This window comes from Vombatus ursinus, unplaced genomic scaffold (genome assembly GCF_900497805.2).
Source record: "Vombatus ursinus unplaced genomic scaffold, bare-nosed wombat genome assembly UNPS02014798.1, whole genome shotgun sequence".
NCBI classification, from domain to species: domain Eukaryota; kingdom Metazoa; phylum Chordata; class Mammalia; order Diprotodontia; family Vombatidae; genus Vombatus; species Vombatus ursinus.
In genome coordinates, this window is record NW_020954576.1 from 83047762 (window position 1) to 83074279 (window position 26518).

The following is a 26518-nucleotide window of genomic DNA, read 5'->3' on the forward strand; positions in this document are numbered from 1 at the left end:
GCTATGTCCTCCAATGATTTTCTGCCTTCCTAATTGGTTAGTTTCACCAAATTTAGGTACTCCCCAGATCCACCAGATATTTTTCTGCCATCCTGATGGGCATGTACTTCCCCATCCCCTTTCCACCTCATACTACAGGAATGTTAATCAAATCAGTGCTACATTAGAAAGGAAATGTCAATCCTAAGATGGCATTGTAAGAGCAGCGGCTACAGAATATTTCCTTCATAAACCTGGGTCACGCTTTCCCCCCAGTACACACAGCAATGGTAAGAAGAATAGGTACATAGATAGAAAACATTGGTAGTGAGGTATGTTGTTGTTCAATTGTTTGTCTCTTTGTGACTCCATTTGGAATTTTCTAGGCAAAGATACTGGAGTGGATTGCCATTTTCTTCTTCAGCTCATTTAGGGTGTGTGCTCATATGTTGGGGAAGGAGGCAGGTGGATGGATTATGAGTTGTTCAGTCATAGCTGACTCCTTTTTGGCAAAGATATTAGAGTGGTTTTGCCATTTCCTTCTGCAACTCATTTTACAGATAAGGAAACTGAGGTAAACAGAGTTAAGTGACTTGCTCAGGGTCGCACTAGTGAGTAGTGAGCTAGTAAGTATCTGAGATCAGATTTTAACTCAGGAAGATGAGTACAGGCTGCCCCCCCCAATCCCCACCCTCCACCCCAGACTCTATCCACTGCGCCAGCTGGCTGCCCAGTGATGTATGCACATTGGGAACACATGGTCTTGGCAACTTATACTTCTAGCCCCTATGTACTTTTCTTGTCAGAGAGACTTCATGATGTTCTGACCTCCACCCACATCCTGACAGCATCTCTGCTGGGCAGGTCACTCAGGTGGGCCTCCCACAACTACTGTTCACCGCAGCCTGACCTCTGGCTGCCTTGAACTTATTCTCTCTTAAGTCTATTGCTTTCTTCTGTACTGTAAGTTATTGGAGCTGTGTCCACTGACTCTCTGTCTATAGGAAATGTGTGTTGTTTTGTTTTGGTTTCTTTTGTTTTTAAAGGCCACCAGGGGTGTGGCCTCACCTTAACAGTCTAGTAGCTAGCTGCTCTTAATTCTATCAGGATAAATTTCTTGACACTTCATAATGGTATAACCAAATAAAACATCACCCTCATCTTTTTTTTGCACTTCTTCATTTAAGACATTAACATCTTGTTGTTTCTGTTACCTGCCTCTTCTGTGATTTCAACATTTGGGAGGTGGGAGGAATGAAAGAAATCAATTTCCCCCCTCCTCCTCCCCACTTACACACAGACTTAGGTGATGGGCTCTCAGCTATATGCAATGGCCCAAAAAAGGAAACTGAGACTCATATGAATCAGGGTTTTTGAGTTGGAAAGGGTCTCATCGATCATCTGATCTAAACTGCTCATTTTATTTTGTTTTCTACAGTGTATTCTAAACTTAGTATCCATCAACAAAAATTACATTTAGACACATAAGAAAGAATAAAGAATGTTGGTGCTTACAACCGTGAATTCTGTTATTTATAGATTTTTTTTTTTTTGGTGAGGCAATCAGGGTTAAGTGACTTGCCCAAGGTCACACAGCTAGTACGTGTGAAGTGTTTGGTCTGAGGCTGGATTTGAACTCAGGTCCTCCTGACTTCAGGGCCGGTGCTGTATCCACTGCGCCACCTAGCTGCCCCCTATTTATAGATTTTTAACAGCATATATTAACTTTGACAAGATAGTAATAATCATGACATGTTTGGTCTTGCTCACCTTCCCTTCAAACATTTTCTGAGTACTTTTCTGGAGTTTGTTGCTTTTTGTTTAACTCAGATATAATCAATGTGAATATCATTCTTATTCTACTTTCTTTACATAACTTCTTGTAACCTTCCCAAATTACTTTATATCCTTCATATTTGTCATTTTTAAAGCATTATTATATTAGATTATTTTCATTTCTCACAATTTGTTTGACCATTCCCAAATACTTATTCACAGGGGTGATTTTTGGTATTTTTTGGTAATGAAAAATGCCTCTATGAATGGTTTTTGTACAGATAAGTGTTTTTCCCCGTGCTAATACTATCCTTGGGATATAAGTCATCGTTATGGGATCGCTGGATCAGAAGATATTAATAGTTTTATAGTTCCAATAGCATAATGCCATATTGTTTTCCAAAAAGATTGTACCCATTCCCAACTCCAGTGGCAGTATAAATATAAATGTGTGCTTATTTCTCTACAGTTCCACCAATATTGGGGTTTTTTTTGGTCTAACCCTATCTTTGCAAATGTAATGCAACCCTTCTTCTTCCCTCCATCTGAGAGGTTAGGGATTGTTTGTGTGTAACATTGCTTTTATTATAGAATTTTGACTGAAGGGTTGATTGGTTCTGCCAATTTTTTTCTTTCTTTTTAATTCTTTGTTCCTAAAAGGGTAGAGAAAATGACAATAGGGAGGACAGATTTAGGGAGGTGGTGGTCAGAAGCTAAACAAACTTTTATAGAGGGACAAGATAAAAAGAGAGAGTAGATAAACAAAAGAAAATGGGATGGAGGGAAATACACAGTTAAAAATCATAACTATAAATGTGAAATGGGATGAGCTCACCCATAAAATAGAAGCAGATAGCAGAATGGAATAGAAATCAGAATCCAACATCATGTTGCTTGTAAGAGACATACTGAAAACAGAAAGACATACACAGAGAGTTAAAATAAGGAGACAGAGCAGAATCTATTAAGCTTCAGTTAAAATAAAAAAAAGGCAGGGGTAGCAGTCATGATTTAAGACAAAGTAAGAGCAAAAATAGACCTGATTAAAAGAGATAATCAGTGAAACTACATTTTGATAAAAGGTAATATAGATGAAGCAATATCAAAATTTTTTCTAGCAAATTTCTCTGATAAGGCCTCTTTTCTCAAATATATAAGGAAGAGAGTCAAATTTATACACATAAGAGCCATTCCCCAACTGATAAATTGTCAAAGGATATGATCAGGCAGTTTTCAGAGGAAGAAATAAAAGCTATCTATAGTGGTATGAAAAAAAAACATTCTAAATCACTATTAATTAGAGAAATACTAATTAAATCAACTCTGAGGTACCATCTCATGCCTATCAGAAATGACAAATGCTGGCTGGAAGGGATGAGGGAAAAAACAGGTGCATTAATGAACTGTTGGTGGAATTGTGAACTGGTCCAACTATTATAGAGAACAATTTGTAACTATGCCTAAAAGGCTATAAAATTATGACCCTTTGACCCAGCAATACTGCTACTAGGTCTGTATCCCAAAGAGATAAAAGGAAAAGGAGGTACAAAAATATTTCTAGCAACTCTTTTTTTGTGGTGGCAAAGAATTGGAAATTGAGGGGATGCCCATCAACTGGGGAAACAAGTTGTGACATAGTATTGTGCTACAAGAAATGACAAAGGGGATGGTTTCAGAATAACATGGAAAGACTTATATAAACTGATGTAAGGTGAAGTGAGCAGAACCAGGAGATCATTGTATATAGTAAGCAACATTATAGTGATGATCAACTATGAAAGACTTATCTACTCTGATCAATACAATGATTCAAGACAATTCAAAAGGACTCATGATAAAAAAAAAACACTATCCACCTCTAGAGAAAGAACTGATGAACTCTGAGTGCAAAGTAAAATATGGTTTTGTTACTTTATTTTTCTCACTTATGTTTGCTTTGCAATATGGCTAATATGTAAATGTTTTACATGATTTTACGTCTATAATTGATATATTGCTTGCCTTCTCAGTGAGTGGGTGACGGGAAGGAGGGAGGGAGAGAAATTTGGAACTCAAAATTTTTTTTAAATGTTAATAATTAATATTAGAAAAAATTTTTTGTTCCAAGGATTGGCTCTCTGGCTATGGGAGGAGAGGATAGATTTGGAAATAAACGTTATATAAAACAAAAGATACCAACAAAAATTTAGTGCAACCCCCACTCAAGGTAACAGTAATAGAAAATGGGAAAGCCAGAATTAAAATCTAGGTTGTTAGTCTCAAGTCTAGTTAGTCTCAACTCTTTCCACTACACGTTGTTACGTTCCTTCCATACAGCTATCAAATATGCTTTTGTGAGCAAAAAGGCCAACAAAATACAGGAAGATGAATAGAAACAAAATTAAAAACCCATTAGCGTATCCTTGTACAAACCTATAACAAGGATGCACCTAGAAGATTCAATTTATTTATGGAAAATGAAACTCAAGAAGCACAAAATGGAGCCATAATCGTTGTTCAATCATTTCAGTTGTGTCTGACTCTTCATGACCTCATTTGGGGTTTTCTTGGCAAAAGACACTAGACTGGTTTGCCATTTTCTTCTCCAGAGATGAAGGCAAACAGAGATTAAGTGACTTGCCCAGGATCACAAAGCTAGTGGTCGGTTTTGAGATTGGGTATTCCTGACTCCAGGTCCAGTGCCCTATCCAGCTGCCTTTAATGGGGAAGACAACATGCATATGTGTACAAACCAACTATATACAGGATAAATAGGAAATAATTAAGAGAGAGAAGGCACTAGAATTGAGAGAAGTTGGGAAAGAAAGGGAAAGTCCCTTAGTTGGGACTTAAAAAAAGCCAAGGAAGCTAAGAGGTGGAGATAAGGAGGGAGAGCATGTCAAGCATGGAGGATAGGCAGAGAAAATGCCCAAAGTCAAGAGATAGATTGTCTTGTTCATGGAATAGCCGGAAGGCTAGTGCCATTAAACTGAGACATGAAAGGGAGCAAGATATAAGAAGAGAGGAAAGGTAGGAGGAGGCTAGGTTTTGAATGCCAAACAGAGCATTTTGAGTTTGATCATGGCGGCAATAGGGAGTCACTGGAGTTTGTAGAGTAAGATGTTGACATGTCAGACCTGTGCTTTAGGAAAATCTCTTTTGTGGCTGAATGGAAGATGTATTGGAGTGGGGAGAGACTTGAGGCAGGCAGACCCACCAGTAGAGCTATTGCAATAGTCCAAGCATGAGATGATGAAGTTTACACTAGGGGGGTGGCAGTGTAAGAGGAGAGAATGGGGTATATTTGCGAAATGATAGAATGGTGAAATCGACAGGCCTTGACAATAGTTTGTATATGGGGGAATGGGGTGAGAGAGAGTGAGGAGTTCAGGGTCACTCCTAGTTGTGAGCCAGAGGGACTGGGAAGATGGTGTTGCCCTCTCCAGCAACAGAGAAGGTAGGAGAGGGGAGGGTTTAGGGGGAAAGATAATGAGTTTGGTTCTGGACATGCTCAATTAATCAACAACCTATTCTATATAATTCATTCATCCTATTCTATAAGTCCCTTGGAATGACTGTCAGGGACAGAATAATGGGTCTGCAGTTACAAAAAAAAAAACAAAAACAGCACTATCTCATTTACTGTCTGACTTCAGTATTACCCTGTGTTATGCAGTTAGATAACCCATTTACAATGCAATGAGATCCTCTCCCTTACTACCCTCTAGCTCTCGCCAAAGGCATATATCCCTGTCATTACTTTTCACTGTCTTTGCTTTTTAATCATTCAAAGATTCCTATTTTTAAGTGAACCTCAAGTAAAATTATCCTTTGGCCACGATTTTTTAATGAACTGAATTTCTATTCCAACCAGAATTTCCATTCCTTAGTTCCAACTGCTTATTGGGTCAGAAGGCAACCATCAATAAACATCATCTGTCTGGCAACAAGGCCTGACCATTCACAAACCAGGACAGAGCTCAAGATCTCTGGGCTCTGTCCAGAAGTCTGTTATTATTATTTGCCGAAGAGCAGACATTAAATTAGCATAGTACCAGCCCCCAGCCCAGTCTGAGGGATTCATAGATTGAATGCTGGGCATGCAGAACAAGATTAAGGATGAAGGAGCAGGGTGTGTGTGTGTGTGTGTGTGTGTGTGTGTGTGTGTGAGAGACAGACAGACAGACAGACAAACAGACAGACAGAGACAGAGAGACAGACAGAGACACTGAGACACAGAGACAGAGGGACAGACAGAGACAGAGAGACAGAGTGAATTAGTTTCAGGACTACCATATCCCATAATTCACCCCAGAGCTTCAGGCAGAGGCAACTCTGCTATCCAACCAATTAAGCCAGGAAAGGGAACCTTCTCAATTAATGGCAAGGATTAAAGTTAAATGAATTCCAACCCTAATGACAGAGATAGTGACCCTTTTCCCTCTAGTCTCATTAACTTAATTAACAGTAGTTGGCAGAAGTATTGAGGTCTGCATTGATTGCACTTTTCTCCTATTTTTCCCCCATCCAATGCCCTAGAAAGGAGTTAACCCAGTCTTGCTAGTCAGTACCAGAAATCCAGCAACACACTGAATTTTCTTACCAGTCCTCCTGCCCTAGGCAGTACCTATGTAGACCAGTCAATCTTTCCATACCTGACAAAAATTATTACACAGGCAACAATCAGATAAACACACATGTTAACTTGTATGTTATTTTTGCATATACTCATTTATGTACATGGTCTCTCCTTTGGTAGAATGTAAGCTCCTTCAGGGCAGGGACTGTTTAACTTTTGTCTTTGTATTCCCAACACATAAGTTAGTGCCTGGTATGTAGCCGGCACGTAATATATGCTGGTTGGTTGATTGAGGTTGATTTGTGTCATCATTTAGGAACACAATGTTCAGTGATGAATTCTTGTCCTTTATCCTCATTTTTCTGAAGGAACTTTCACTGTTGTCAAGCATATAACATTGATTAGCATCTCCAAACTTTCTTCTCCTTCATCCCCAAAAGATTTGACCATTTCTTTGATTTCTTCCCCCTACTTCCCAACCTAGCACTCCTTGGTGTAGCTCAGGGGTGGGGAACAAATTGTTCTGTGAAGTTTGGATTCAGTCAAAGGGCCACACTTGAGGACCTAGAGGGGCACCTGTGGCCTTAAGGCCGCTGGTTCCCCACCCCTGGTATAGTTCTTCCTTGACTCCCAAATTCTATTTTAACAGTAAGTACTTTGGGGATAGAACCTTCTCCTTTTTTAAAGAGTAGGGGGGGAAAACACAAAACCTCACAAGGTTATTTTTAATTTATTTTTAAATAAATTAAACTTTTTTTCTTCAACATATCTTCTGATTGGCCTCCCTGCCTCATGTCCCTCCTCTTTCCAGTGTGTCCTCCACCCAATTGTAAAATTGGTCCTCCTAAATCAAAGGTCTGACCATGTCACCATTCAGTCAACTCCAGGAGCCCTCGGTCAAATACTAAATACTCTATTTGGTGTTCAAAGCCCTTCATAACATGGTCCCTCCTGCCTTTCCACTCTTCTCATACCTGATACTGCCCCCATGTACTCCGAGATCCTGGGATGCCCTCCTCTTTGTTATTCTTCACACAAGACACTCCATCTTCCAACTCTGGGCATTTTCACCAGCCATCACCCAGGACTGGAATTCTCCACCTCCTCATCTCTGCCTCTTGGCTTCCCTGGCTTCCTTCAAATCCCAGCTGAAACTACGTTCTCCAAGAAGCCTTTCCTGATCCCTGTTAATGCTAGTGCCCTGTCTCTAAATTATCTCCAATTTAATCTGTATACACCTTGTCTGTATGTGGATGTTTTCATGTTGTTTCCCCCATTACACTGTGACCTCCTTAGGAGCAGGCACCACTTTTCCTTCTATTTTCCCCCTTTCTTTGTATCCTCAGCATTTAGTACAGTACTTGGCACATAGTAGGCATTTAATAAATACTTGTTAACTAGCTAACATCAAAAGATCTGTGAATTCATCATTTCCACCAAAACATATCTCATCACCAGGAACCAAACTCTAGGAATCAAAAAGGCTTTGGAAGGCAACTGTTCTCTTGCCATAGCCTTCATGATGAGTCAGGATGGGGATGGAGGGTGGGGAGTAGGGGGAACATCATTTCATGTATTTATTTATCAAGAATATTAGTCTGTATTATATCTTTTGAAGACAGCTTATGCACAAATAATGTTATTTTTAAAACAATTTGCCTCTCACTTTGTTTTTTATTAACTCATTTGAGTCTTGATTTTTCCGCTGTTTTTAAAGACAATTGGATTTGATTCTTCATTTTTTTCCTGTTTGTTAAGACAATGGAAATTCAAATCAATTCCACAATTGATTTAAGTGTTTAGCTGTGTTTAGGAACAGAAAAATAAAGAACATCATAGTTCTTGCTCTCAAGGAGTTTGCAGTCTTAATAGGAGGGTAAGAACTGTTCACAAATAAATATGATTAGCACAAAAGAATGTGATTAGGACAAAAGAAAGGTCAAAGCAAAGTGCTTCAAAACATGGGGAAGGAAAGCTTAGTCCCAGAAGGCAATAGTTCCACTGTACTATTATCTTTGGGATTGTGTTTGGTGTTTGGCACTCCTCAGGAAGAACATTTACAAAAACAAGAATAAGTCCAGAAAAGGAATATCAGGAAGGTGAGGGATCTGTTTTTGAAGGGTTGTCATATAGAAGAAGGATCAGAGGCAGTTAGGTGTTACAGTGCATAGAGCACTGGACATGAAGTCAAGAAGATCTCAGTTCAAATTTGACCTCCGGGACTTACTAACTGCGTGACCTTGGGCAAGTCATATAACCTCTATCTTCCTTAGTTTCCTCAACTCTAAAACAGCACCTATTTCTCATGGGCAGCTAGGTGGCACTATGGATAGCATGTTGGGCCTGGAGTCAGCAAGACTCATATTCCTGAGTTCAAATCTGGCCTCAGACATTTACTAGCTATGGGACCATAAGGAAGTCACTTAACCCTCTTTGCCTCAGTTTCTTCTTCTGTAAAATGAGCTGGAGAAGGAAATGGCAAATCACTACAATATCTTTGTCAAGAAAACCCCAAATGGGGTCAAGAAGAGTAGGACATGACTGAAAATGAACTCAACAACATCTCTCCTCTTTCCAGTGTGTCCTCCACCCAATTGTAAAATTGGTCCTCCTAAATTGCAGCTGTGCTTAGCGCAGATCCTGGCACATGGTAGGTGCTTAATAAACGTTTGATCCCTTCACTTCTCCCTCCAGAACAAAGAACTAAGAGCAATGAGGTTAAGGTACAGAGAGGCAGATTTCAGTTCAGCATAAGGAAAACGTATAATTCAGGTGGTTGTGGTTCATTTGTGTCTGAGTCTTTGTGACTCCATTCTTGGCAAAGATACTGGAGTGGTCTGCCATTTCCTTCTCCAGCTCATTTTACAGATGAGAAACTAAGGCAAAACATTTTAAGTGACTTGCCCAGGGTCCCATAACTAGTAAGTGCCTAAGACAAGATTTGAACTCAGGAAGGTGAGTCTTCCTGACTCTAGGCCAGGCACGCTATCTACTGAACCACCACACTGCCGTCATTACAGTTATCCAAAAACATAATAGATTGCCTTGGGTGATCATCCCTTTTTTCTCAGTGATGGGGTTTCAGGCAGACTGAATAACCACTGATTAGAGATATTGTTAAAAGGGATTATTGTCCAGGTACAGATTGGACTAGATGACCTGATACTGTCCTGATTTTCAAAACAAAGGAAGAGAACAGAGCCTACAAATTATAGATCAATGAACTGGATTTTGATTTTATGGACATTTCTAGAAAGGATCATTAAAAAGAAGGTTGGTGAGCATCTAGAAAGAGAAGCAGGGATAACAAAGAGCCAGCATGGCTTCCTCAAGACCAGGTCATGCCAGAGAAGCCACATTTCCCTTTTTGACGGGATCACAAAGCTAGGAGATGAGGGGCATGCTGTGCATCTACTTTCCTAGATTTAACAGAGCTCTTCATCAGATGATAACCTGATAGATTCAGAACTGGTTGGGTGGCCAGGCTACAACTCAAAGAGCAGGTGTTAATGGTTGATGTCAGTGTGCCAGGAGGTCCCCAGTGGCGTACCTGGGGAATCTGAGCTTGGGCTTGTACTGCTTCATATTTTCATCAATGACTTAGATGAAGACGTAGATGTTGTGCTCGGCCAATTTTACAGATGACACAAAGCTGGGAGGAATAGTTAACATACTGAACGACGAAGTGAGAATCCCACAGGATCCTGACTGGAGACAGCATTGGGCCTTCTCTAAGTGAGATGAAATTTCACAAGGATAAATGGAGGGTTATGGTGGAGCCAGCTCATGCAGGCTTGGGAGAGTCAATTGGTAAATTTTCATCATCAAACATTTACATCTCAGAAATCAGCAAACTACAATTCAGGACCTGATTCATAGTTTTATTGATTATCTAGACTTAAAGCGATGGAGAAAATGTGAATAATGCAGATTAAATTTTCAAGTTTTTTTTTAATAAGAGTTAGTTGTTAAACCTTTACCAGCAAACCCCTGAATAAATGTGAAATCTTACATTTAAGTACCAAGAAAGAGCTTCACAGGTATAAGATGGGGGAGGCAGGGGAAGATAGAAATAGCTCTAAAAAGAATCTGAGAGTTTTAGTGGACCGTATTAGTACAGAGCCTGGCACACAGTTAAGTTCTATATAAATGCTTTCTTCCCTTCCCTTTCCCTGTAAGCTCCATATGAATCACTCGTGTGCTATGACAGCCAAAAAAAAAAAAAAAGCTAATTCAATCTCAGACTACACTGGGAGAGGCAGAGCTTCCAGGAATAGGAAGGTGATGGTCCCACTGTGCTCTGCCCTTGTCAGAACTCATGTGAAGTATTTTGTTCAATTCTGAACACCACGATTTGATAAGCTGGAGCACGTCCAGAGGAGGGCATCCAGGAGGATAAGTCTATGCCATATAAGGATTGCTTGACAGAATTGGGCACATTTAACCCGGAGAAAAGAAGACTCTTGGTGGACATGATAGCTATCTTCAAACATTTGAAGGGCTGTTATATACAACAGTAATTCGTCTTGCTCTGTTTGGCCCCAGAAGGCAGAGCCAGAAGAAATGGGTAATTTCAGTGAAGTAGTGAGGATTAGGGGCAGCTAGGTGGTACAGTGGACAGAGTGCTGGACCTGGAGTGAGGAAGACTCAAGTTCAAACCCAGCCTTAGACACTTACTGGCTTTATGATCCTGGGCAAGTCACTTAGCCTTGTTTGCCTCAGTTTCCTCATGTGTAAAATGCGCTGAAGAAGGAAATGTCAAACCACTCCAGGATCTTTGCCAACAAAACCCCAAAAGGGGTCATAAAGGGGTCAGACGTGACTGAAACAACAAAACAAAGTGAGGACTAAAGTGGTGAGGAAATTAGAATACAAAAACTTAAGGAGGTAACAAGCGGTAAGAAAGCTGGATATAATAATAATATTTATTGCGCTTTAAGGTTTGCAATGCACTTTATAAATACTACCTCATTTGATAAAGTTGGCATCAGCAGCTAATTCAATTCCATTCAACAAATATCCATTAGGTGTCTTCATTGTGTAAGATACTGTGCTGGACATTGGGAATAAAAAAGGTGAAAATGAAATAATCCCTGCCCCCAAAGAGCTTCCATTCAACCAAGGTGATTACGAGGGGAGGGGAGTGAGTCTCTTATTTCTTCTGTCCTTTGGTCGTCAGGCAGGACCAGAGACTCACCATCTATGCCCTTACAACGTAAGCTTTCTCTGCCTCCCTACCTCTTGCTCCAGAATTGATCATCAGATCAACCTTACCCTTGCTGCTTTGGAGGGTAGGATAATCGCTCTAAATTGTTACACTCCTTGTTCTGTTGTACCTATCCTTGGCCTCATTCTTCATGTCCCTGACCCAGACTGCCTTACCTTGCCTTTGCCCTCTGTACGGCTGTTTTTTTATTCACAAACTGCCCTTCGTATTTGGCAGGAGTCCTCTCCAAGAAATTTAATATTTTATATTTAATTTTCTAGGTACGTGTCATTTCCTCCTAGGAGAATGCTAGCTCCTATGGGACAGGGATTACTGCACACGTGTCTTTGCATACCTCACAGCATGTACCAAGCCTGGTAAATATTGGGCCCGTAATAAATGCTAGTGGTATTAAATTGAAATGTGATAAGGAATGTCAAACTCCTTGAAAACACAGAAGTGCTACATAAATATTAACAATAATAATAATAGTTATTATTAATAAAAATAGCTGTGAAAATACCCGAGACCTCAAAAAGAGATAATCTCTAGGAAGGTTTAGATACATCTTTGCTGGACCTGTGATCTCACTAACATAGGTACTTCGTCCCACAATGCAGATTGCAACCCATCTGTTTCTGCCTATCTTGCACAAATCTTATCCATATACTTCCTTAAATCTGCCATGCATGGTTCACCCAACATGCTAATGGCCTTCCACCAGTTCTCTTGATATTGCATGGGTACTAAGGGAACGCATTACACAGCTATTTATTATTCCTCATTCTTGCTAGTAGACTTACCCATTTTTTTTTTTCAGCTAGGTGGCACAACGTACTGTGTTGAGAGCTGGGCTTAGAGACTGGGAGACATGAGTCCAAATTTGATGTTAGATGCTTTTTGTGTGACCCTAGACAAGTCACATAGCCTTTGTCTGCCTTAGTTTTTCCTACTGTAAAATGGAGATAATAATAGCACCCATCTCTCAGGGTGCCTGTGAGGACTGAACGAAATAATATTTGTAAAGCGACTAGCTTTATTTTTATTGCTTATTCCCTCTCCTTCACGGATTCCTCCAAAGACATCTTTATACTATTTCTTTTTGTCTAGTTCAAACTTCATAATGTATTTCAGCTTGCTAATGCCCATCGTGTGTCTCTCCATTGCCTTTTGGGTAATCCTTAACATCGGTTCTTTAGATATTAGTTGTCTGTGGTTCACAGCTATATAATGTCCCCAAAAGAATATGAGTGTTAAAAAATGGGCCTTTATTTTAGGGAGAAGTTTAGAGTTGTTATAAGATTTCTCAAAGACAATCTAGCCTGCTCTTGCTTTCAATTCTGGGCCTAGTTCATTGTCCATTTGCTCTATCTATCCAAGATACACATACCAATAGACAAGCTTAATAGAAGAACTCAATCTAGGAAGATGGGCAATAATACTGTTCATAGCTGCAGTTGTCTATCCACACAAATACAGAGTATGGACAATAAACAAAATGAACCAGGGGTCTCAATTACAGGAGATAAATTCAACCTTTAAGGCATTACTGAGACTTGGCAGGATATGACTCATGATTAGACTATGGCAAAGGAAAGTTATATCTTAGTATAAAGGGAAACAGATAAAAGGGGAGTGGTGTGCTGTCAAGGAGATAGCCTCCTATGAGGAAATCCGCAAAGCAGAGGATGAAAACTTAATGTAAATCATTTAGGGTAAGGATCAATGGCAGGAAAAGCAGAATCAATATTGTAGATATTTCTAGCCAAGTGAAACAGATTGCAAAGTTGCTTCTAGAAACTGGCACAAAAGTAGATTGTTGTTATTATTGGGGACTTTAACTATTTGAATGTCTACTGGAGACGTGAAGGTTAAAAGTTGACTAGTTATTAATTTTTCCACTTGCTTTAATGATAACTGTGCATACAGAAGGTGCAATCATCTTTTTTATTATACTATGTTATGGAAGTGCTTGTTTTATTCCATAAATTAAAAACAAAATAAAATTTTAAAATGGCAGCAACTTTGGGAGGAAGTAAACACAACATCTTAAGGTTTGTGATAGATAAGAAAGGAGAATGCTGAGCAACAACAACTGAAAACAGAAAGACGTATAATTCCGATGAGGAAAAAAAGCAAAAGCTGTCTAAAGAAACAGATGTGGATACATAGGAAACTCATCACTAACTTGGATTTCAAAAATGTATGTGTATAAAAGCAAGTAACTGAAGATGAACACAAAAATATACCAGATTCTGGTAGGGATATTGTTAGGAAAACTACAGCCTATGTGAAATGAGGCTTACAATGGATACAAAGATCATCAAAAAAGGGCTTTTAAAAAAAAATGTTAAATCAGGTCCTTAAGGGAATTCAAAGAAGAGAAAAGACTGCTACCTGGTGTGGATGAAGCTATGATAAAAAGCAACACTTGTTTTGCATCTATTTTCTCCACCAAAAAGAAGGATCTTCAGAGTAGGATAAACAAAACTGGATAACTGGAAATTAAAACCCATGATAAGCAAAATGATGGTAAGAGAGTACTTAACTTTGCTCAGTGAGTTCAAGTCTCAGGACCAGAAGAACAGCATTCTAGGGTACTGAAAGAAACAGCGTGTATGACTGATGAGTTCAGTGATCATTACGAACGGCAAATGTTGCACTGACAGGAAGATTGAAGTCTATAAATCAATGAATTTAACAGATACCTGGCAAAATCCTAGAACGTATTATTAAATTAATGGTTTATTAGTATTTAGGAAGAAAAGCTATGATTACTAAGAGCTAGTGTGGGTTCCTTGAGAACAAGCTGTGCCAGATTAACCTCATTTACTTTGGTGATACAGTATTTTGACTGGTAGATAATGGGAGTGTCATAAACATAGATTGCAGCAAAGCCTTTTAACCAAGTCTCTCATGCTACTATTTTGGAAAAGATGGATGTTAGATAATAGTATAGGACAGCTAGGTTGCTCAGTGGTTAGAGTGCCAGGCCTGGAGTTAGGAAGACTCATCTTCCTGAGTTCAAATCCGGCCCTCATATACTTACTAGCTGTGTGACACGGAGTAAGTCACTTAACCCTGTTTGCCTCAGTTTCCTTATCTATAATGAGCTGGAGAAGGAAATGGCAAACCCCTGTAGTATTTTTGCCAAGAAAACTTCAAATGGGGTCACAAAGAATTGGACACAACTGAAACAACTGAATAAGAAGATGATAGTATAGTTAGGTAAATCGGAATAGGTTGAATGGCCAGACCCAAAGAGTAACCATGAATGGATTGATATCATTTTGGAGGAAGGTCTCTAGGAAAGTTCTACAGGGACACGTTATCAATTTACCTTGGTTCTTGTTTGTTGCTTTTTTAATCAGTGATTCAGCTCAATTAATGATAATTTAGTAAGTACCTACTATATGCCAGGATTACAAATCACTGTGAAAACACAGTCCCTGCCACTAAGGAGCACACTTCTAATAGGGGAAGCAACATTTAAATAATAATGTACATATAGAGTAGACAGGAATTAACTTCAAAGGGAAGGCACTAGAAGCAAGGTGACCAATAAATAAATGAATTCTGAAAAAGGTAGGATCTGAGCTGAGTCTTGAAAGAAGCCAGAGAAGGTGAGAAAAGTAAGTGAGGAGAGGGAGAATTCCAAGGACGGAGGAGAGGCACAGAGCCCGAGATGGAGTGCTGTGTTCAAAGAATTACAAGTAGACCAGTGTCACTGGTTCATAGAGTGAATAGAGGGGATTGAACTGCAATATGATTGGAAAGGTGGGAAGAAGCCAGGCTGGAATTATAAAGAGCATATGTATTATATTTACAGAAGCCACAAAACTAGGAGAGATAGTTAGCTTCAGATGATAAAATCAGAATCCCCAAAGATAAAATACTCGGTCAGCTCTAATAAGCTTAAATTTAATAGAGATAAGTGTGAAGCCCTCAGCTTGAGTTTTTAAAAAACCAAATTCCTAAGTACAAGGTTTAAGCATGGCTGAATCATAGGGGTCATGGATAACAGCATTTAAGAAAGAAATGAAATTGCAAGCTCAATGTGAGTCAATGATGGGACAGGCAGACAAAAAAAAAAAACGAATGGGATTTTGGGCATCGTGAAGAGAGGCATAGTATCCAGAGCACAGGCGGTAACAATCCCAATGTGCTTTGCCCTGGTTGGGCCATACATTGAAAATTATGTTTAGATCTAAGGAAGGACGTTGACAAGTTAGACAGTAATTGGCACGACTAGAGGCTTGGAGACGATTCCCTAGGAGGACGCATTGTAGGAACTGGGAATGTTTAATGTGGTGCAAAGATTTATGTGTCAATAGACCTTCTCACACAGACTAGAGCTTAGCCACTCTCTATATGCTTGTGCATCCCTTAGCAGTCTCTTCCCATGTGAAGGCTAGCCCTTCAGGTATCTGTCAGGACCCTATATCACCTTTGCCTCCTGGTTTTTCCTGCTTCCTTAAGACTCAGCCCAAGTGCCCTCTTCTGCAGGAAGGTCCCTTTCCAGGTCTCCTCTGCTGGGAAGGAGCACCTTCCCTCCAAGATCACCTCCCATCTATTCTGTACATGTCTTATCTGCACGTAGATATTTTATGTCATATCTCTTTTTAGAATATGGGCTCCTGGGGGACAGGAACTATTCTTGCCTTTCTTTGTATCCGCAGCACAGTGTCTGGCACATAGTAAGTGCTTAATAAAATGCTTGTTGACTGACTGACCAACTGATATAATAATTTCATGGGCGGGCACCAGAACCAGCACACACATTCTGTCTCCTTAATTCAATATAGAGGTACCCACCTCCAAATGCCACCTTAATAATCCTCCTGCCCACACTCCCTAAAATAAACTGCACCCTAGCAGTCAACTCCAAATGTCTGAGAATACATACTCAGAGATGCCCACAGTACTGTGTATGGATCTATGCCGGACATGCCCGCAGACTTCCCAGGTTCCACTCCCAGACACAACCCTAGTCACTCACAACTCACTGGGTTCTCTCACCCTTTCTTAGACCCCTAGTCTTAATAACAACCACAACATTAACGATCAGGCTGTCATCCATTCTCCACACATTCCATTCTTGACACTCTCTCCTCCTACTCCACTGATTTCCATTGTCCAGAGAATCTCCTAATTGCCCCATTATAGGGAAGAAGAAAGGAGAGTATTCAATAACTAGGAACAGCTGCAAACCCTCCTGGACTTCAGCACACAGCTGAAGTTTCCTCTCCATTCCCTCCTTGGGGCAATATGATACCTATCTTCAGGAATTTGAAGGAGGATGGGGATTTAGAAGAGACATTATACTTGGTCTGTTTGGCTCCAGAGAACAGACTTCTTAACAATCAGAGGGACAGATTTTGGCTTGATGGAAGGAAATTTTCTAATAACTAAGGCTATCCAAAAGATGAATTGAACTGCCTTTGGGGTTGATGTCCCCCACCCCAAACCCCAACTAGAAGCCCTCAAACAAAGGCTAGATAATCACTTGTTGGGGATGTTGAAGAAGGGATTCCTCTTCAGGGATGCTACATTGGCTTCTGAGGTTACTTCCAGCTCTGAGGTCCTATGATTCTGAATCACAGTGCAAAGAGTAGCCCACTAGCCCAGATTTAAGCAGATAAAATTTAATAGGGATAAATGGAAAGGGAAGGGAACAAGCATTTATTAAGCTTTTACTATGTACTAGGCACTGGGCTAAGTGCTTTACAAATATTATCTTATTTGATCCTCACAACCCTGTGAGATAGGTGTGTATCACTATCCCTATTTTATAGTTTAAGCTGAGGCAAACAGATTTAGTGACTTACCCAGAGTCACACAGCTAGTATCTGAGAGCCAATTTGCACTCGTCTTCCTGATTCTAATCCCTTTGCTCTATCCACTGCACCACCTAATCTGCCTCCATCAAATTGTACACTGAAGTTTTGAAAAATCAACAACTTCACAGGTTCAGCATGAGGAAGGTGTAGCTAGATAATAGTGTGAAGGAAATTTGGTTGGGACTTGGGGGGAGGCATGGTTAATGGCCTGAGAACTCAGTGTGAACCAGTGGTTTGACATGGCAGATGAATGATGTAATCTTAGGCTGCATTATTAGCATCCACCCGTAGGGAAGTTCTAGGCCTGTTGTGTTCTGTAACTGTGATCACCCTGGGCTCCACTGCCAGGAGGCCCCTCCCTTCAGGGTTTCCTGGCATCCATAAGGGGATCCAGGGGGTGTTTGACATTGGTTCAAGCTCACATTGATTGTATGAGTTTGCTTGGATTTTGCTAGAGATTCTAAGAGGTAGGAATTAGGATGGGAGTGTATTGGAGAAATGAGGGATCAATTGTGCTCAGAGCAAGATGAAATAATAATGGAAAAGTAGATGAATGAATGAATGATGAAAAGCATTTATTATTTTATATATAATATATTATAATCTTATATATTATATTTGTTATATTATATATAATATATATTTATATCTAAGGCAGCTAGGTAGTGCAGTGGATAGAGTACCAGGTCAGGAAACAGGAAGACCTGAGTTCAAATCCAACCTCAGACTTGTGTGACCCCGCTTGCCTCAGTTTCCTTTATCTGTAAAATGAGGTGGAGAAGGAAATGGCAAACTATTTCAGTATTTTTGCCAAGAAAACACCCCAAAAGGGATCACAAAGAGTTGGACACAACTGAAATGACTGAACAACAACACCCAGTCACCTGTGTAAATTGAACCTCTTACAATTCTTTACATCTAAGAGAAACTTACTTGTGGGATGATATCCTGGAAAGAACACTAGGTTCTAATCCTGGCTCTTCCACTATCTGTGTATATAACCCTGGGCAAGATATTTACTGTCTCTGGGACCTCAACTGCCCAACTACGGAATGAGGGCAATGAGCCATATTATCTCTAAGATCTCTTTCCTAATTCTATAATTTCAGGCTACACAATCATCATCATCAAGCATTAATTAAGCGCCTACTATGTACCAGGCACCATGCTAATCCATAGGAATATTAAGAAAGGCAAAAACACAATTCTTGCTTTTAAGCTCCCATTCTAATGAGGGTCACAGCATGCAAATAACTATGTATATACAAGATACATACAGGCTAAGTTGAAAGAATATTTAGTAGCTAATAACAACATAAAAACCATAATTTTTAATGTGTTCTCTTATGGTAATAATCCTTACAGAGAGTTTCTGAGATTCTCAAATTCAGTTCTACTGTATTTCGATTTGCCTTTGAGATGTTAGCTGTTAAAATGCATGAAGCATATTTCCTGCAGGATATTAGCTGTTACTGTGATGTTAGTAACATTGATAAATGACTCACTCTCTCTGGGCCTCAGTTTCTTTTTCTAGAGCTGTGGTCCTTAACCATAGGTCCATGACCTTGCTTTTTTTCTTTCTTTTTTGATCTATATTTCAATTTAATTAGTTTCCTTTGTTATCCTATGGTTTTATTGTATGCATTTAAAATATTAATTGAAAAGGAGGTGCACAGGCTTCACCAGACAGCCAAAGGGGTCCCTAAGCACACAGAAAGGTTAACAATCCCTGGATTACATGATTTTTTAAAATACCTTACTTTGGAACTAAAGCTATCCACAGGCAGAATAGCTTTCTTGGAAGGTAAGAGGTTGCCCTGCACTGGAGATCTACAAGCAATGTTGGATGACCCCTTAATTGGCATGTTTTAAAAGGATTTTGTTTTGTTTTCTTCCCCAAGGTTTGGGGTAGACTAGTTGGTTGGTGACTGAGGCCCATTCCAGTTCTAAAATTCCGGGACTCTCTAAGTGAATTCCAGACATTAGGGACAACCTGTGGGAAGGTGTAGAGGGCTGAGCTCTGGTCACAACTAATGAGCCATTTCAGCTGTGACATAGAACAAGGGAGGAAAAATAATGTGACCTAAGACTGCAAAGGTAGGTGGCAGCCACACTGTGGAGTGCTTTAAATGCTGGGTGGAGGAATTTATATTTTATGCCAATAAAGATTTGACCTCTGCTTTAGTAGGCTTAATTGCACAGCTAAGTGGACAATGGATTAAAAAAAAGGGAGTGACTAGAAGAAGGAGACCAGGTGTCCAGGTGAGAGGTAATAAGCGCTTGCCCTGAAATGTTTTGTAAACAATAAAGAATTCTACAAATTGAGGCATTATCTTGTTTAGTCCCCAGAATTGCTAAGGAAGTATGGTTGGTCACCCAGCAGAATCTCATTCTCTTTGTTAGACCCTTCCTATAAGAGGCACAGCTCGGAAATAAAGATAATGAGTCTTGATGGGATTTGTGGATTCATATTTAATGCTTTGGGGTGTACAAGTGTTAGGGAAGACTAGTACCTCTGGCGTGAAGGTTGCCGAGCTCTTTTCCGAGTTGCTTTCCATCCTCTGTGTCCACCTGATTCACCCAACTCTCACCTCCGGTTCCAAGAACTTGTGATAGGAGCAGTGGCCACACCCTGGTAAACACTTTAGTGCAAGGGTGGGTAACCTGCAGCCTCCAGGCCACATGTGGTCCTTTGGATCCTCAAGTGGGGCCCTTTGGCTGAATCCAAAATTCACAGAACAAATCCCCTTAATAAAAGGATTTGTTCTGTAAAACTTTCCATAATCTTTGTGTGTGTGTGTGTCATTGAACCCTTTAACAGTCTGGTGATATCTATGGACTTCTTCTCAGATAATTATTCCCTGATGTGGCATATCTACTTAGAAAACCACAAATTAACATTATCTATGTTGCATTTTTATTTATTATTTACGTGACCTAGATGTAAAGAGAGATACTACAAGAAAATCTGAAGAACATGGAACATATTACTTATCAAACTTATGGATAGGTGAGCAATTTATGAATAAATAAGAGATAGAGAGCAGAGTGAGGTGTAAAATGGATAATATTGATTATATTAAATTAAAAAGATTTTGTACAAGTAAAACAAATGTAGCCAAGATCAGAAGGAACGCAGAAAATTGAGGGGAAAATTTTATAGACAGTTTCTCAGATAAAGATCTCATATCTCAAATATATAAAGAACTTTGTAAAATCTGCAAGAATATGAGCCATTCCCCCAACTGATACATGGTCAAAGGATATCAGTTTTCTGATGAAGAAATCAAAACAATTTGTGTTCATATAAAAATGCTCTAAATCATTATTGATTAGAGAAATGCAAATTAAAACAACCTTGAGATATCATTTATACCTATCAGATTGGCCAAAATGATTGAAGGGAAAAGCAACAAATGTTGGAGGGGATGTGGAAAAATTGGGACACGAATTCATTGTTGGAATTGTGAACTGATACAACCATTTTGGAGCGCAAACTGGAATTATGCTCAAAGAGTTATTAAACTACCTATACCCTTTGACCCAGCAATACCACTACTAGGTCTATTTCCAAAGATGATTAGGAAAAAAGGAAAAGAATCTATATGTTCTAAAATGTTTATAGCAGCTCTCTTTGTGGTGGCAAAGAGCTGGAAATTTTGTGGATCCCCATCAATTGGGGAATGGTGAGACAAGTTGTGGTATATGATTGTGATGGAAAACTACTGTGCTATAAGAAATGATGAGCTTGATGATTTTGGAAAAAAAACCACGTATAGACTTGCACAAAATAATGAAGAGTAAAATGAGCAGAACCAAGATAATGTTGTATACAGTAACAGCAATATTGTCTTAAGTATAACTTTGAGCAAATAAGTCATTGTGAATATTATAAATACCCATATTAACTACAAAGGGCACATGAAGGAAGGTGCTATCTGCATGTAGAGAAAGAAAAAGAAGTATTTCTAGAATGATTTTTCGTGAGTGTGTGTATGTGTGTGTGCTTGTGTGTATTTGTGTCTAATGGTAACCATCTGTAGGGCAGTGGAGGAGGGGACAAAAAAAGAGAAATTTACTTGATAACTTTTTTATATATTTAAAAGGAATAGCAAGTTGTACATAATAGAGTTGTAGTTTCATGTGCAACCATCTTTTTTTCCCTTATACTATGTTATTGAAATGCTTGTTTTATTCTATAAATTTAAAAAAGAAAAGAGAAAAGAAATTTGTTAAGCATTTCCCAATTACAGTTTAATCTGGTTCCTGGACACTCCTGAGTTTTGCAAACTGTTTGGGCTGTGGGTTGTGAGTTTAACAACTCTGGACTAGACCTCCAAAGTCCCTTTCACCTCTAGATCTATGAATCTGTTATCCTTATGCTCTTCTCTGAAGGCTATTTTCTGAATCCTCTCCAAATTTAGGATATATCTCTGCTAAGATGATAGAAATTCAGAACTTTAGATTTGGAAGGGACCTTTTCATACACCCACACCCACCAACCCACCCACCCACCCACACACACACACACACACACACACATACACATTTAGAAAGGAGGAGAGGAAACTGAAACCAAGGGAAATAAAGTTATTTATTGAAAGGCACGACAATAAAACTGGGAAGAATAATAACTCATATTTACATAGCACTTAAAGGTTAGTTTTCCTTGCAACAACCCTGTGAAGCAGTTATTTGTATCATTGAATCATCAACTTCTAAACTGGAAGAGACCTTAAAGGCTATCTAGTTCAATCCCCTAATTTTATAGATGAAGAAACTGAGACCCAAGGATGTTATTGACATGCTCAAAGTCATACAGATGGCAAGTAGCAAGACTAGGATTTGAACCAAGATTCACTGACCCCAAATCCACATCTATTCCATAGCACCATGGTAGTGTATGCATTATTCCCATATTACAGAGGAGGAAGATAAAGTATATAGAAGTTAAGGAGTTCATTCAGTCACACAGCTAGTAGGTGTTGGAGATAGGTTTAGAACTCAGGTCTTTCCATTCTTGTTTCAGTGAGCCATTAAGTTGCATTGCCTTCTCATGGCTGGGCATAATAGGAGAATGACTTCAGGGTTCCCATTTATTCAATTCTTCGTAAATCCCAGTGTTAGGCTTGCTTTAAGGGAGAAAAAAAGTTTTGCAATAATGATGCATGATTCAACCTTGGTTCACAGTAACTCTTTAAATCTTAAAATTAAATCTTACTTTATTTACAAAGAGTCAATTATTATACAGTCTGGTTTTCCCCACAGCTGTTCTATGTCCTGTGCTTGTTTTCACTAATTTTCATTCTGTTTATTTCTCACAATTTTTCAATTTATCAAGGTCATTTTGAATTTTGATTTTATTTGGGAGAGACAATAACTGGTGATCTTTCACTTACATAATTGACTATACTATCTTGTGTGTATAATTACTATATCTGAATAATATTGGAATCATAGTTTCCATAGCATAAAGTAGCCAAGTATTTCCAAAAAATTATCTTAAATTCACTCTACTAACCCTGTCAAACTGTTCACCATCCTATTTCCTGGGTGTCAACTACAAATCTAAGGCCTCCAATACATATTGTACCCTGGGTATATAAGTCCCAGCTGATATACTTCCCAGCTATGTGACTGGGCAAGTCACTTTACTGTACCAAATCCTCAGTCTCCTCCTTTGAAAAAAGAAATATAATAACTCTTGCCAACAGCATAATTGGGTATTCGGTAGGGTTCAGTGTAGAAGAGAGTCCATCCTGGGTGCAGCTATGCCAGGAAAGAGCAGCCCATCCCCCAAAGTGTCAAAGTTGTGCCCCCGTACTCAGGGCTGACATCCCCCAATCAGTAGGAAAAGATGGAGCCTGGGAAAAGCCACAGGCAAGAGGGGAGGGTGCTGCAATGAGAAAAGTTGGATCTGAGAGAGGGGTGCAAAAATAATGGGACACAGAGGATGACAGTGAGAGACTTGGGGGGACGGAGACTAAAGGATTGAGTAAGCAGAGAGGAAAAGAGACCCGTCCTGTGTCAGTGGCCTGAGTCAAAGCTCCAGTCACTTCTGCGTCAATTACTCCGGCTACTTGCATTATTTGCCCCATACGATTCTTGTAAGGAAAAGAAATTTTGTTTTTTAGGCAATTGGGGTTAAGTGACTTGCCCAGGGTCACACAGCTAGTAAGTGTCAACTGTTTGGTCTGAGGCCGGATTTGAACTCAGGTCCTCCTGACTTCAGGGCCAGTGCTCTATCCACTGCACCACCTAGCTGCTCCGAAAAATTTTTGTAACCTTAAAATACTATCTGCAGGTAGAAGTTATTGTCACTGTGATATAGTAGCAGACTGGCTATCATTTCAATGGTTTTTTATTATGTCAATGTTAATTAGTTTATATGTTATGAATTACTCCCTTCTACAGCAAAGGAACAATAAGCACCTGTAAAATAAGTGGTAAGAATGAGTTTTATTAGAAAAAGCCTTGCTTGCTGAGGTATTCAAGTGGCTTTAATATAAAAAAAAGAAAGGAAAAGTAAGTTTTATGTGGAAAGTTTTACAAGGAGAATGCAGATTTGCTATTTAAAACCAAAAGGTCCACCTGCCTGGGATTTGAAAAACAGCAAATGTCAAAATGGACAAGGAAAGATCCCTGAAACAGATCGCCCAGTTTTACTCTAATTCTTTCTCCTTTTTTTTTTTTTGGTAGCACAACATTGAATTGTCATTTATAGCCAGGTGATCCTGAATGTACCTGATCTTTGCCCTGGTTTCTAGAGGATAATTTCAGAGTCTGGAGAGGTGATCTGTCTTCCTTGTCCATTCCCCAACATTTAGCAGCAAATGGTCTCTAAATGAATGGTTGTGTGGCAGATAATGCCATTAGGCCAATAAAAAGTGAGAGTCTAATGCATAACTTATGTATATAATTGGGGTTCATCGAAGGATATAGCAGAGCCACTTGATTTCCAAGAAGGTGGAGAAAGGTTCTAAGATGAAACTGCCTCTCAGGTCTATGCTGACTCACCAGTTCACTTATCTGTGGGGACAGGAAACGGTAGATCCTCGCCAGCATGGGCCTTTAGCAGTAGGGCGGCTTCAACAGAATGTAAGTTAAGGGCAAATTTACTCTTGTGTATATAAAGAAAAGGTTTCAGTTTATCAGGAAAGTTACTTCCCTTCTGGCCTTAAAAGGTTTGGGGAGCTTAATTGGTTAGGGTATGTGCAAATCAATGAGCTGTGGACAAGTCAGAACTCATAACTATTCTTTAGGACACCTTCAACAGCATTAGCAGCTTTAGACACAGGAAGCTAATATCTGAAAGGGAGACCTATGTAGGATAGTTTCTCACAATTAGTAAAAGGATGACCCAAATTCAATAACCTTGGGAGGTGGTTGTTATCTCAGGGTAGGCAGCCAGCATAGTGGAAGTACTAATAACTGTCCTGAGAGTGACCATGGAAGGAACTAACATTAGATTACAGTAAGTTTGGGGGGTTTTTGTGAAAGCTGGAAAGAGGTAACAACTATTGAGATTTTAGTAGACCAGTTAAGAAGTTATAATCAGTTTTGATTGACTTTAGTGGAAACTATTATATATAAAAGCAGCAAGGTATGTATTACACAAAGTGTATCTTCTACTGAGAAAGGGAATCTCACCAAAATGGGGCTAGGGGAGTCAGTGGGGAGAGTAAGACTCTCATTTTAACTGTACAATAAATAACAAATGGATCCAATCCCATGCAGGGGCTTGATCCCTCACTTATCCTTCTCCAGATAGAAATCCATTTATCAGTAGTCCCTTGGGATCAATGTGAGGTAGATCACAACAGTCACATAAAGTCCTAGCCAATAAAAGGTCACCTAGACAATCCAGAATCTGATGTCAGGAGTCTCTTCTTGGAAATTAAAGAGGGTTGTGTCTGATTAGCACTTGCAGGGATAACTGCCTAGAAATATTACCATGCCGTACAAAGGATCTGTTGCCCTTCAGTTTCAGCCCTTCAGTATCGGTCATCCTACTCATGTTTTTGCCTTGATGCTCCTGGACAGTCTATTCTACTAGCAAAATAATAGTGTTGAAAATTAAGTTAAACCATTTGGAAATCAGTGGCTTACTTCTATGACTTTTCTCATTTCTTTATCCAAGTTCCTGACCTTTTTTGTCGGGAAGCAAATTTAATTACTTGCTTTTACTGGGGGAGCACATTTCCCTTCAGGATCCATTGAGGTATTAACTAAATGATTCTCATTAGAGTGAATTTTTCTCTCAGGCAGAGGTATCAAGATAAGCCAGATGGTGATGATGTGGTTTATGTTGCAGATGCAGCTAGTTGTAGCAAGGAAAAGGACAAAACTGAGACCTAGAAGACTTGGATTCTATTATCTGCTCTGCTACTGACTAGCTGTGTGACCTTGGGCAACTCATTCTACTTGTCTGAGCCTGTTTCCTCATCTCCAAAATGAGAATAATATTTGCACTGTATCTGGAAATATAAAGTGTTAAATACAGATTAAAAAGACATTATGATAAAGAAATGTCATCATCATCTTTATTGTCATCTCCCAGACATACTGCTCATTGGACATCTGGAGGTCTGGCCTTTGGGCTGCATAATATTCACTCCATTCACCGGCTGTTTTAAGCAAGGTTGCCACACTAGACCCTGTAAGGACATCACTGCCAGAATTTTATTTCTAGAAAGTTAGAATTTTTAAAAAAAATTTAAATAAAAATAAATAAAAAGAGTCAGAATTTTATATATACTAAGCTCCTCTTCTGCCCCAGATGTGGCATTATGACTGATAACAAATCTCTGCTGAAGCTTCTGGCCTTGTGAAGTCCCTGCTCCCATAAGGTGGGAATTCTATGGTGCTCTTTACCTGGAATGTGCATATAAAATAGATATTATCAGGAGAGAATTTCTGAGCTCCACGGGAGAAGACCACAAGAAATATGAGGGTCCTGAATCATGCCCAGACCACCTGAGATGGCATTTTCCCAGGTGAAAAGCCTGGGACCTTGCTTCCTGGGTAATGGAAACTCTCGTGAGTTTCTCTGGTTCTGGTTGGCTAACCACATGTTGAGTCTGTCTGATTGGCTTTGAAGGCATTCAAAAAGACCTGTTGGCTTCAGCTGCTTCCTCCTTGCTGTTCTTCATTTCATCA

At 39.5% G+C, this 26518-nt stretch overlaps 1 protein-coding gene across 3 annotated transcripts in view; it reads left to right on the forward strand.

Annotated features, from left to right (window-relative positions):
- Positions 1 to 26518, forward strand: part of LOC114049956 (toll-like receptor 5) — a 72073-nt gene that overhangs the window by 20385 nt on the left and 25170 nt on the right. The window contains exon 3 of one of the 3 annotated variants that reach the window (XR_003569915.1): positions 25674 to 25863. The exons of the other annotated variants lie outside the window; for them this stretch is intronic. The gene's annotated coding sequence lies outside the window, so the exon portion shown is untranslated. Of the gene's footprint in view, positions 1 to 25673; positions 25864 to 26518 lie in introns of those variants that run through there. 3 annotated transcript variants of the gene reach the window in all.